This window comes from Chroicocephalus ridibundus, chromosome 3, assembly GCF_963924245.1.
Source record: "Chroicocephalus ridibundus chromosome 3, bChrRid1.1, whole genome shotgun sequence".
Lineage (NCBI taxonomy): Eukaryota > Metazoa > Chordata > Aves > Charadriiformes > Laridae > Chroicocephalus > Chroicocephalus ridibundus.
The window spans coordinates 5,968,979-5,983,115 of NC_086286.1; the positions used below are offsets into that span (position 1 = coordinate 5,968,979).

Genomic DNA, 14,137 nt, shown 5'->3' on the forward strand with positions numbered 1-14,137 from the left:
TGTGTGTCTAACAGACTTGTTCAAGAGACCTTTCATCTCAGTATTTTCATAACATATAAAATAGAGCATTTCAATTAGGAGCTTATACTTTTTCTTTCACTCCTTTTCTGTTTTAGGGATTCTTTCCTTTGTGTCTCACTCCTGGACTTCTTTGTTAGGATCCGTTCTCCTCCTGGTGTTATCCTTCAGTTTGGTTTCCACCAGAGTGTTTTTCTAAACAGAAGACATTTATCTCCATATTATTCCATGGTTTCTCCTTTCTTAGAACAATTTAGTTTGAGAAACGTGGCAAGAGAAGAGCGTGGCTCCTAGCGTAGATCTCTGTCCATGTGCATGGGCAGCTCTCCTGTGCTTGAATTATTAGCTTCTTTCTTTTGCTGGGAAAAAGAGAATTAAGGCATCTCGGGTGGTGCATGTTTTGCTTTTCCATTGCTCTGCGCCGCAAGCATTTGACCAAAAGACTGAGTAGGAAAGGCAGCTTAATCAGGGCTTTGCAATACTGAAGTAATAAACTCTTCCTCCCGTTTCACACCTTGGAAGTAGTCTGGCGCTGAGTTTTATTCTTGGCTGGTGGCTTGCCGTTTCCACCTCCTCAGTCTGATAACTGTTGTCTAAGGAATATTAGAATTTGTCGTTATTTTCGGTCATTTCCTTTCCCTCACGTGCCGTATCAAACTGTTGCCACCCAGGACTCTCGTGCTACCACGTGTAGCTTTTCTCCTTTGTTCTGGTGTAAGAAGCAAGGGGTTTTTTTGGTTGTAATTTTCAGTAATTAAATTGATTAGAATTAAACTGGTGGGGAAACTGCATTTGATTACACAGGCAATACAGAGGAGGTGAAACTCATCTAAGTAGGTTTCTTTCCAGCCTTTAGGCTTTTAATAGCTAAGTTAATTTCCTAGAGGAATATGGGCTGATTGAAGGAAAAACTATGATCATTAATTGCGGTAGATTTAATTTGTTTGAAGTATAAAGAAAAGACTGCCTGAGACTTTAGGGAAGGAAAAGAGCTGGAATAATGTTTTTTTCCTGCCCGTTAAGAAATTCTGGCAAAATTTTTGGACTGTTGTGGGGTTTATATGTGTCAGTAGGAGTGATATTCTTAGATCACAACATGATTAGAGATAAATTTACAGGACATCTTTTCCTGCAAATCATGACCATAAACTTCCGCTATGTATTTAGTAGTGTAGGTTTCATATAATAATCTGTCCACCTGATCCTTCAGGGACGTAAGATCTTTTCTAGCTATCCGCTGAACCGCTTCTTTGCTGATATGGTTGTAGAATATGGGAGTCATTGGGAGGCTGTCATTGCTTTCCAAGAGAAAACAGAATTTTCCATATTCAAGAAAGTTGGAGGTTTTTTAAATTGTCGTTTCATTTCTTTCTCCCTGATGATTAGAGCATGTGACTGGTGTTTTGGGGCCTCTCTCTTAATTGCCACTAGAGAAGTAATTTTATATAGAGCTAACAGATGATTCATCTTTTTCTTTTCTGAGCAGCTATAAAAACATACTTTACCTGCCTTACGGATGTGCTTATATATGGCATAAGGTGTCTGTAATATCCTTTGACATTAGTGGCCTCTGTGTTTGTATAAGCAGCATTTGTGCTTTGCCTAATTCTGTCTTTGTTTTCTCTAATACATTTTTTTAAAGTACTCAGCTGACTCATAAATCCCGCCAGCAGTATTAGAATAATGAAATGAAGTGTTTGCTGTGCACAAATTAGATGATAGTATCCCTGTTTGTGTTTCCTAGAAGTTCAATAGATCTCTGTGAGTTACACACTAATCCTGGATGTAGAAGGTCTGCATGAAAGCTTGGAGCTTCTTAAGATTTTGAATTTTCCTGACATAAGGTAGAAAAGGAATGACAGCTCATTAAAATACAATCTTACTGAGAACAGTTTTTTTAGAAAGTTGCTCGAGATAGTTGATCTGTGTGTGTTGTAGCATTGGGGAGAAAAATGACTGAACTCGGACCGCACGCATTCATCCTCGTGTGGTTTTTGTGCTACGTGTTTGTTTCCCTTTTCGCCTTACAGAAAGACAGGGAAAACCAAAACCAGAGGAGTGCTTGTTTGATCAACACTTTAAAAACACAGGAATAGGAAAAAAAGGAGCAGCATATTTTGGAGTGATTAATCAGCTTTCCCAAATTTATCTTCAGTCTAATTGTCTGTAGAAATTGTTTGTAGGATTATTTCTTTGGCTTTATTTCCTCTGCCTTAAGCTCTGATTAGCGAGCCACAGTTCTTTTTATTGAAGCTTTCAAGTGAGAATACCTCTGACAATTAGGTGGTGCGGCGTACAAAAAAGCTTGCAACTGAGCTGTGGCCCAGACAAAGGGTCAAACTGGTTCGCTTATTTGCTTTACCCAGTGGTACTACTCTTGAGTCAATGGACAAACTGTTACTAGAAGCAACGAAAGCAAATGTTAGCAAAAATAGCAAGTACAAGCAGTTCTTGCGGTTTTGGGTAGCGGTTATAGCTGAAAGGATTTGTGGTGGAAGTGCTCGTGGTGATGATGGTAAATTAACCACAAGCGTCTCTGCCACAAGAGGGTGAATTCACGTCATCCGTCTTGGGTTCCCAAAACACAGATGTCCTCCCTTGCTGCCTGATAGTGCCTGCATCTCCTCATTGGCCGTTTGGGGAAATCAGTCTTCCACATGCGGTCTTCTGGTTTGCATCCAAAAGACGTGGCTGCTGTAGGCAGCTCAAATATATGGTCTAACTGGAATAGTCCTGCTTGAAAGGGGCGACATTTCCGTATCTAAACTTGACCAGTGGAATTAGCAGGAAGCAAGGATGGGAAATCTTAGGGATGACGCTGGTGCATATACAATGAAGTTATTGATTAGGTGTTGCATCTTGACGATTTCCCTTTCTGCATGGCATTATCGGCGTGTGGCACTGCAGCCAGCCTACCCTCCTGTTGCGCTTCAGAGAAAATGAAAGATTCTTGTCCAGCCTAACCTCAATAAATATTTCATCAAAGCCTTAATACTGCTTCTGCCAGATATTATCTGCTTGAGTGCACAGTCTTATAACAACAGTGCCTATTTACTGCCTTGTTTTTTTTTTTTTTGATAATAGCTTTAATCTCCTTCATCATTAAGAAGCGCCTGTAATCTTAGTGTTGAAGAGGTATCTTGAGAGGATAATAAAACTGCTTTACTTCTCAGGCAGCCATGGGGTACCCAAGGAGCAGGTGCGCAGCTGATACGCAGGCAGATAAAGTGCAGGGCAATTTTTGGTAGGCAGGTAACTGAGCAGTACGGCTCCAACCTGACGATCGTTGAGATCAATCATGAAACGCGAGGGTCCGCAGCTAGGAAAGATAAGAAACCCCCAACAACCTGACAGGAACAAGGAATTGTCCCACGCAATCTGAAATACTGTCACTGCTGGGGATTTCAGCTGGGCTCTTGGCTTTGTCACGCCTTTGAAAATATCTACAGGCCTTCACATCATTCTGATTACTTGTGATCTCCCTTTTCTTTAAAGTTCCTGAATGGAGTTTTCAGGGCATGTGAAAATAGTATGCTAACGGTAAAAATATCTATTTTTCCTGTATTTTTTCGAACTTTAGATTATGTTTCTTCGTTTTAAAACATGTTATGGATTGTATGTTCCAGGAACAGTAAAATGGAGAGGATAATCAATCTCCCTCTGACTACGCTGACTTAGTTTTATCACAAAAGGCGCAATTTCTGATTTCGCTGATAGAGTAAGTTGATGACTACACGTTATTCTTAAAATCTTTTCTGGTCTTCTCAGGATTATTTTTTTTTTTTTTTAGCTTATAGGTGGTAACCTTTTGAAACAATAAGGTAAAGTATGGATAGTATATTTGTCAACAGTACACAGAAAGATTTGAGACAATATTCTTATGGACAGTGTAGGATGTCCAGTCTGTATCTTACTGTAATGCGTTATTCCTGGTTTGACTGAAATACCCAGGTTATTAAGTTCCACTTTCCCTTATAAAGGAATACATGACCGTCGTTAGACAAATATTTAGCCCTATAGCAACAGTTTGGGCCCGTGTTTGAAAACACAAAAAGTACAGTAAAATACATAACCGGATTCTCTGCTGCTTCTGTAATGTGGCTCACACTGACCACAGTGGGAGCAGCTCCCAATTTCAGGCTCTGTAAAGGACGGATCGTTGGAGAGGTTACACAACACCTTCATATGCAGAGCATGTTACATTTGCACAGTTGGATATATTTTAAAGTAGACCTTACTTCAGTGCTTTACTTGCAGGCTCTTCAAATCCTACATGTCTGCGCTAGTTGCTTGCAGGAGCTTGTAATTCGTTGTCAAAATCTTCCTTCCAGGCTGCTCTTGCAAAAACCGGTGCAATAACACCTCTAACTTTGCAGCAAAATTTGCAAGTGAAGTCTTGTCTGCATAGCTGGAAAAAAAAAGTGCGAGGGATGTTTTGGTAGGGCAAGTTTGTTTGTTTGTTTGTTTGTTTTTTAAAGTGAATGTTGTTCATGAGCGTTAATACCCTCAGAAAAAGCAGCGGTGTGGGCACTTACTATTTTACTTCAGAATGCTGAGGCCAGCCCTCCAGCTGCAGCCAGGGTTGACCTTGCTTTCGACCGCCTTGGAGTAAATGGGAAGCCCCACAGGCTGTTCCTGCACCCCAGGGTACTTTTTTGCTCCTGCTGAACCGACGGAAAAACGCCCTGCGCGGCTGTCGGCGCAAGGCCCCGGGTAGCTGCTTTTCAGCAGTGGCCTTTGATTTCATAACACATTAGGGTTTGGTTTTTTTATTGTTTTGAAGCCTGAATGTTGAATATGAATGTTTCAAGACTGAAATATGTTGGTTTTTATCGCCTTTTGATTTCTTTTTGATTCTGTGGCTTTATTCAAACTTTTTGCAATCAGACATTTTCCTTCTTGAAATCAAGTATTATGCAATTATTTCCTTGCGAAGGAAATTGAAATGAAATCTTATGATTAGTTACACTGTAAGTACCACACCACTGTTAAAAAAAAAAAAAAAAAGAAAAAAAGAAGAAAACTCTCCTGGAGTGTTCTTGTGCACAGGTGGAGTTGGGGAGGTTCAGGCCTGGTTGTAATCTTGAAAAGACAAAAGCAAAGAAAGCACAAAGAACTTCACTCTCATTTTCTTTCTGTTTTCCAGATAACATGTTCCAGTACCTTTGAGATATTGGAGAGATGTGACGATTATATAAATTTCACTAATTATTTTGAAATAATTGCTACCAAAACTGCTTTTCTAATTGTGCAGGTAGAACCTAGGACTACCTCTTATCCTATTTTGCGTAGGCTGTTAAATATTGATGATGACTCTACTTAAATGGATTAATTATATACTGCAGCACTTTGATTCCCTTTAATGTTACATTTACAAACCACACAAATGTCCCAAATTATGAGATGAAGAAGTGGCTGCAGTAGACCTGAATATTTTTTTCCTCATTATTCTGCCCTGAAATAAGTTCCTGTTGCTTTACGCTTCAGCTCGACTATATTTCAAAATACCTTGATAATCTAGAAGGCAACTTTAAGTGGTTGAGCAAACCACAAATTGACACACAAAATGGATGAAATCTTAATTCACAGCTTTCCCTTTAGCATCTGGCAGTGTGTGTGTGACAATTTATCAGCCTGTGTTTTAGAATGAAATTATTCCTGCTTTGCGCCTTTCTCACCTTTGCCAGGAAAAATGAGAGGAACGTGAAAAATGAGTGTGCCTTCTGCACAGGGGTTCACGCAAAACGTGACGATGGTCGTTCCTGTGCTTGCCTTTCTAGCTCTTTCTCTTCAAACGGCAGCTTCTCTTTTCAACAAGTCTGTCGTCTTCTCCCTCCTGAGGGTGAGATCAGCCTCATCAAACAGGTTCTTCTAACTGTCCTTCACCAGGCGCTGGTGGGAAACCTTTTCCTTTTTCATTGCTTGCTTTCCTTTGGTTTGGAATAGGTGTTTCTCTCTAGCTGAAAATAATACCTGTGGATGGGTATGAAGGGTAGGAATTTAATCGGTATGAATGTGCGAACTGCTGGTTTTGCGGGATTTCACCTGGAACTGTTTTGCTGAGTTGTGTTTGGGACTGAAGATCTCCTGGTGAATACCATTCTTAAAAACAAGTTCATCTGGTTTTCTGGATATTCTTTTAACTTACGTTTTTTTTGCTGCGGTTGACTGACTTCCCCACCAAGAAGCAATTGCAGTGATTTGGAGTCCTCAGGCTACTGGAAAGTTTAGGCTCCTTTTAAAGTTGGAGCCTAATCTTCAGTCCATATGGAAGTTTCTACAGCAGCGCTTAGGAAGTACTTTAGGCCAAGCGCTTTCTCTCCTGCGTTTTTCTCAGTATGTGTTAGTCAGCTTCAATTTCTGTTCATTTTCCCTCACTCTGCATTAAAGCAATTAGTGTATTTCACTGTAAGGTAAAAACCTGTCATTTTGCTCCTTCTACTTTGAAGGTATGCCTCCGACGTACTCTAAATTTTAAATGTCAGACCGATAGCTGTGTGCTTATTTCTATACTGCGTTGGCAGTACGCTGCTGCTGCTGCCGCCTTGCCTACGTTGGGGTTTGTGGGTTTGGTGCTGGTTTGTTTTTTTTTTTTTCTCTTTACTCTGCATATCAGATTTCAGAGGCGCTTTGCATATGACTGATTAAGTTTAATGGGTGTAATATATAAATTTAAAAATAGCTTTCTTGCATAAATGCACATTATGTATTGAGTTGGTAATGTATTAGAAGAAGAAAAATAACTGAAAAGTTATGACAGTTATTGTTTCCTTATTGAATTCAGAATGTTGTGAAGGCAATTTCCTTGACAGGATCAACTCCAGAGCACTTACTAGTATGCTGATTTTTTTTTCCCCTTAATCTACCTATGAAATACCCTTTACAAGCTTGAAATTGGAGTTAATGACTACTTTATTTGCAAAGATGGCAAGACTTAGTTTTAACGATTTGTTCTCTATACAGAATTTGTGAGGGGGAAATAGAATAGCACAGGTTGTGTGACAAGTAAACCACAAAGCCATTTTATTTGTTTCAAATACAAAACCTGTACTTTTAATTGTAGAAAGCCTTCCATTAGATTTTATTTATCTTTAAAGCAGGACAAATTTGTAGTGTGCACTTTCAGTATCTGGGAAAAAAGTAAGGCAGAGAAAATTCAGTCCCTTTCTTTTGTCTCCCGCATCATCTGCTTTGCTATCACAATTGATGGGAACTTCTAAGCTGAATTGTTTGGACTCATTAGGTCATGCTTCTGGGCATCTTGGCTTTTTAGAAAGAGAGCTTGAAATCGGTACTTTTTACTAACAATAAAATAGGACTGGGTAGACTTTTGCTTCTATTTACAGAGGTTTTTTGTGGGCAGAAAAGGAGAAGATTGCTTAATACATGGAAGCTCAAGTCTTTAAGCGTGTGTTGAGAATATGATGTGCCCTCCATCACCCATTACAAGCAATCAAACTATTGGGCTAAACTCAGAAGCGTCTTAGGAGCCTGTTGGAGCAGAGCGGGTCGAGGCCAGGCCTTTGGCCAACGCAGGGGTTGCTCCAAGGAGCTGCGGCTCCAAGGTGCCCTCCACGGGGACTGGCCCGCTGCCCTTGGACTCAGGGTGCAACCGTCTACATGAGGCTCCAGCTCGTGCGTGAGCCAAAGGATTCAATCCCAGTTTGGCTCTTCAGTGTTAGTCCAGGCTGGCGAAAGCCCTTTTCAAGCACAGAGAGAAGCAACTTGTCTGTAGAAATCTTCTGCCCCATAGAAAACAGTTGAGTAAATCGCTGGTACCCGAATGACAAAGCTGTTTCTGGTGCATGGCTGCATGCAGGTTATCATCACACCCTCCGTGTTGAGTAAGTATCTGAAGGCTGTGTTTAGAGAAGGCGTATAGGCATCTGAAGATGCTAATAGCGGTACTTACTGATGTGCCTAAATGTTTCAAGTCGATCTTATTTTGTAGGCTGGGTGGTTTTCTAATTTCCAGTAGTCTCTGCTTTGCACCATTAGGCACTCAGATAAGTTTGCAAATCTGGCCCAGTCTGTTACTATAATTTTATTTTACCTCTCCGGATTGCCATGGCCTTGTGTGCAAGGAAGTATTTTGAGTAAAGTTAATTACAGTGGTGACTCTACTGTAGTATACTGTATATGGCTGTATTTTATTTACGATATATACCTCATGATCTTTAAGCCTAACGCAGTTTTACTTGAAGGCACCGAGGCACATCTCGTGTTAAAAATGATTGAATGCACAAGGTGCAGTTGTTAGCTCACTCTGCCTTGTTCTCTCTGCTTCCTTGAGAAAAGATCAAACAAAATGCAGTGACAGGTAAGGATGTCTCACAAAACACGTAGAAGAAATGTAGCTTCCCGTTCCATAAATTACTGGTACTCTGCTCACCAGCTGCCTGTTATGATGTTTTATTGATGAATAAAAATGGTGTCTGAGGCAATAGAATGTCTTGCATCTTACAACGCTGCCAGTTATAAAGATGTCGGCTTGAATAAATTTCACAATTAGAAAGTATTGACAAAAATATTTAATCTTTTTTACATCAAAATAAGCTCAAACATCTGCTGCCAAAGTCAGACAATATCAAGTAATCTTTTAAAAGTATATTTTTATTATACTGACAGATGCATGGCTGCATGACATAGATGTCAATTTAAGTTACTAGTGCCATTAATACTTGACAAAGACATGCTCCCAGAAGAATTTACGTTTTTAAAATGTTGTCAGATGAGTATATGCCAACAAAAAGTAACCAGAGTTATTCAGCTATGTTGTTAACAAAGCTAAAAGCATGTTATCTCCAGAGACATCACGAAAATTGGTATTCGCATCTTTTCTATTCTCTAAATTCCACAGAATTGACAGCAGAAAAAATAATTCCGTGTCTGCAAATGTCTGTTTAAGCAACGCATGCATACATCCTTTCTCACTTTTCATACCTTTTGGCTTGCAGAGCAGAAAGATTTTCAGTTTCATTTGAGGTGGACTTCTTCAGCATTCATTTGCTTTCCACAAAATTTCAAATAATCCTGCTTCTTGGCAAGGACGCTGTTGTAAAGGAACATTGAGGAAAACGTCGAGACCTGTGCTAGAGTTTCTGGTCTGCTTATTCAGTCAAAAAAAGTGTTGGAAAGCTGTATGACTTAACTCATTAAGAGGGCTGAGATTTAAAACATTCGTGTCCAGTTCTTTTTTGTCAAATATGCTGGTATATTCATGATTCAAATTTGTACATTTTAGTAACCTCGTGTTTCATTGTGGGTATTCCATAATGAGAAACTAAGCTTCCTTTAAATTCTTTCCTTCCAGGTCTTCTGTTTTCTTTTCTTTTTTTCCTTTCTCCCAACAGAAGTGTTTTGGAAGAAATTTTGTTTCTCAGAGCAAGAGTGGAGTTTTGGTGGTAGGGCTGAATAGGGTTCATGGAGTTTATTTGTTAGCACTGTCCTGGTGCTGCTACTCTGTGTTAAAATGCATAAAAGTCTAGTCCTTTGAGGTGCCAAGTCATTTGAAGTACTGAATTTCCAGTTGCATCTGGGGTCATAAACATCTCATTAAGGGCTGAATCGTTATACTCAGTGATTAGACACTGTTTTTTTCTTTTAAGTGGATTTTTTCTGAGAGATGAGCCTGAACTTTGTAGGAACACTTTTTTCTGCTAATCCTTCTAATGTATCGAATAAAAAGAAACCTAGAACTAAAGGGCTGAAAGCCATATTACTACTTCTAGATGTATTTCTATTTGCTGTACTGAGGCAGACTGTGAAGGTGAGATCTGCTTCTCAAAATGCAGAGTTCACGACTCCGTTTAAAGTCGTGGCGATGCGCAGCATCTCCTGTGCTGTGATTTGCCTCATCCTGAAGCAGCTATTTAAAATACACCACAGGAACCGATCCCCAAATATGTCAGGAGTTGGTTTTTTTTATTTTTTTTTTTTTAATTGAAGCCTATGTTACTGGTGCTGGGAAAAATATTTAAAATTAGATGAGTTCTCACCTCTGCTGCCACTTGCGGGCCATCGCCAAGTGAGATGTTTTGGATGGGGCTTTATCAATGCGTGTTACATTTCAGTTTGAGAAGAAAGTACGTAGTCTGCTGGCTGCCTGAGCGCTCTGTGTCATCACTCCTCTTAGTATAAATGAGTACGTGTTTCAAGGTTTGTATCGTGAGTGGATTTTCAGAATTAATGCCCAGGAATCTATTGCAGACTGTAGTTCGTAAGGAGGCAATTTTAGAAAGGTTGGGCAGGTCGACTTGAAGGGGTGACGCGGGGAATGAAATGAGGTGCGAGAAGTCTTTACCTCAGATTTCTTTGGAAGCCTCTCTTATGCTTGTTTGTTTTCTTTTACTGTTCTTTGCCTTGGTAACTTGGTAGCAATTCAGTCTTCCTCCTTCCTCCCACCCCAAGTCTCCTACGACTTGAGAATCTTGTGCAGCTGTGCAACAGAGAAATAAGGACAAGAGGATAGCGAAGATGGATTTACTAGTTGTCTACAAATGTGTTAACGTGTACTACCTACGGCTGGGCAGGCCCTGAGTCAGGTGGGGGAGTTGTATGTGCACACAGTGTTGTGGTGCAACCTGGGGAGCAATTTGGTCTGCACCGAGTTTGCAGGTTGGAAGGTCTCAGAGTCCCACCGCTGGTTGCTCACACCTACCCACAGCTGAACCTCTGCAGCAGGAGCTGCTTTCAAAGTGTTCGGCAAGACTTGGTCATTTGGGAGCACGGATGGACAAAATGCAGCTGTAGATTAACACCGGGGGACCGAGAAGAGAGACAATACTTGCTCCAACGTTGTGTGATGTGATGACAGCCATGGGGCTGTGCCGACCTGCTCTCTGCATCTGGGTGAAAATCCCCACCTCTGGCTGGGGAAAAGTGTTCTTTAGGTGCTAAGTGACAAGAAGTTTCTTCTTTAGTGGTGAGGCTTTCCCAAAGATGGAAAGAGAGTTATATTTTATTCAACCTTTTAGGCACAGTCTGAAAAATCTGAAAATAAAAATGTTCTTGCTTTTTGAGTGACATATTATCTTTCTGGAAAGGGTGCTGTAAATATAATTCAGTCATGTTCTTTCTTGTCGTCATAGGAAAATGATTTGATTTTCCTCCTAATAGTCAAGCATAATGCTTAAAAAAAAAGTGCCTATGAATTATTACTGCAATTTCAATAGCTGTAATAGATGCATTGCAGCCAAAAATCTGTTTGAGCTGTTTTTGCTGTTTCTATAGAGAAGTGTGTTATCCTGAGTTATACTGTACATTATTAACAATTTTTAGAAAGTATTGGAAAGATGAACGTTGTCAGGAAAAGTTAATGAGAGAAACATAATTCTCTGAGAAGCCAGCAAATGAGAGTTTGCAATGGGGATGTTGGCTGGGTATCAGAAGAGACTTTTTTAGCAGTGGAAACTTTGGTTACAGTGAGGTATAGCAGGTCTTAGCTGTGTCTCTTAAGTCTTTCAAACATAATAACTGAAATCCTAGAACTTGACTCATTCGAGAACTAGAATGGTAATTGTAGGTGCATTCTGCAGTGCCAAGAAGAATAATCTTGAATAGCAGATTTATGGCAGTAGATGACACTTTGTTACTCTTATTTTCTTCTGATATGAAGTATGATGAATTTTGTCTCAGATCTACTTGCTTTACTGCAGGGAAGGTGATGTTACTTGTTACAGGAGTCCTTTGGAAGCTGCTGTGGAAATGTGTGGGGCTGTTTTTAATTTGTGTCTTTCTTTACTGTTAGGTTTCAGTGAGGGCAAGAGCAGGCAAATATAGAAAGACTGAAGTTCAGTGGCACTCTTTGCAATATAAGTCTGCACGCATTTATTATTACTATCATTGTATCTTTTTCAAAGGCAATTTATATATGGCAATATTTGTTCCCTGCTAGCACTTTGTAGAAGATAGCCCGAAGTCTGAAGCGGTCTTTTTATGCTCTGTAAAAGCAAAGTAACTGTGACAGTGATGTCCTAGCAGTGTAGTTGATCCATGGGGTATAGACACATGAAAGTTTTAAGGATCTTGAGCTAATATAATGGTATGTGACAGCCAAAAGGGAGGATTTGTTCTGTCTTCTCCAAACTGTGTTGCCCCATCTTCTCTTTTCCAGCCACACCGTTCTGGCACTTGGGTGTCTCTCCATGAGCCAGTTCACCGCATTGACGTGTCAGAAATCTGAATGAAAACAATAGTGGATAGTTTTCAGATGGTTTCTGAGTTGCATCTGAGGGAAGAATCCAGCCAGCAAAAAGGAAGTCAGGCACTTCTTTGAAAATGGCTACAAGTGGCTTTGTTTTAGAAGAAAAGATTATTTACCCCATTTTCCTTTATAGAATCACAGAATTGTTAGGGTTGGAAGGGACCTTAAAGCTCATCTAGTTCCAACCCCCCTGCCCTGGGCAGGGACATCTCCCACTAGATCAGGTTGCTCAGAGCCCCATCCAGCCTGGCCTTAAAAACTTCTAGGGATGGGGCTTCCACCACCTCTCTGGGCAACCTGTTCCAGTGTCTCACCACCCTCATGGTGAAGAACTTCTTCCTAACGTCCAGTCTGAATTGACCCATCTCAAGTTTTAATCCATTCCCTCTAGTCCTACCATTACCCGACATCCTAAGAAGTCCCTCACCAAGTTTCTTGTAGGCCCCCTTAAGATACTCGTAGGCCACTATAAGGGCTGCTCGGAGCCTTCTTTTCTCCAGACTGAACAACCCCAACTCTCTCAGTCTGTCCTCATAGGAGAGGTGCTTCTGATCATCCTCATGGCCCTTCTCTGGACACATTCCAGCACGTCCATATCTTTCTTATAGTAGGGGCTCTGGAATTGGGCGCAGTACTCTAGGTGGGGTCTCACGAGAGTGGAGTAGAGGGGGAGAATCACCTCTCTCGACCTGCTGGCCACGCTTCTCCTGATGCAGCCCAGGATACGATTGGCTTTCTGGGCTGCTCGTGCACACTGACAGCTCACGTTGAGCCTCTCGTCTGCCAGCACCCCCAAGTCCTTTTCCTCTTCTTATGTAGTCTTCCAGAGTATTAGACCCAGACTTGGACCAGAAAGATGCAGAAGAACATCCCTCTAGGTGTTGGTCTCAACAATTCACTCACTCAATGAGTGTAGGAGCAACTAGTCCAAGTGTGGATAACTGTCCCTGTCGTTTACTGTTTATTTTGATTTGATTTTGTCAGCTATGCTGGATATAAAGCTGCATATTTATTTCTTTAAAGAGCATTGCATTTTGGATAATCTAGAGCTACTTCTTGAGTCACTGTAAGATAATAGTATTAATGGTATATGTTGCTTTTAAAATTGGAGATCTTGGGTATGATACTTTTATGGAAAATCTAGCTTTTTGATGACAACAGTTTCACTGCAGTGTCAGGGAAAGCTGGCTGCAAATGGTTGAGCTGAAAGTGGATGTTAAGTCAAAGATGTTTGTAGAATTTCTGAAAAAGGAATGAGGAAGACCAAGGTAACTGTTGATTTTTTGTAGAAGTCTCAAGAAATTGATGGAAAAAAACAACAGCCAGGGATTTTGCTGTTTACAGTCTTCTGTTTAGAAAGCAGAGGGGTATCATAGAAACAATAATGTGTAACAATAGAAAGTTTTTATACTGGAAAATACCTAGTTTATTCTGTGTATCTTGCCATCTACCCTCGTCCTGGAGCAGGAAATGGTTTGATGCCTTGCTGCTCCTTCACTCATCAGCAAGCAATAAGAAATATCTGTGGCCATCCATTATATTCTTGCTTTTATACTGTGTTTTATCTATATTACAATAGGACAGGGATTTGTTTCCCACACGTGCAAAGGGTGAATACTTTACTCGAGACAGGCTGAGAAGCCTAGGCTTTCCTTCTGTTTTTCCCTAGGCAGTGAAAGGAAAATGTTTGGCATGGCTCCAATTGTGCTAGCTTAATTTGAAGGACCATCTTGTATCACCATGCTCTGAAAATTGCTTTCCATAAGTGATTTATCTGTTTCTGGCATGGATAGCTGGATGGTTACACTACAGAGGCAATTAAGCATACTGAGTGAAATCCCAACTTAATTGCATACAATGGTAAAACACCCTTTGATACCAATGGGACCAAGGTTTCTCACCCTTATTCTCAAA

The 14,137-nt window shown here is 40.5% G+C and overlaps 1 protein-coding gene across 4 annotated transcripts in view; it reads left to right on the plus strand.

Annotated features, from left to right (window-relative positions):
- The window catches only part of MACROD2 (mono-ADP ribosylhydrolase 2), an 893,215-nt gene that overhangs the window by 177,697 nt on the left and 701,381 nt on the right, over positions 1-14,137 (plus strand). The window lies entirely within an intron of this gene.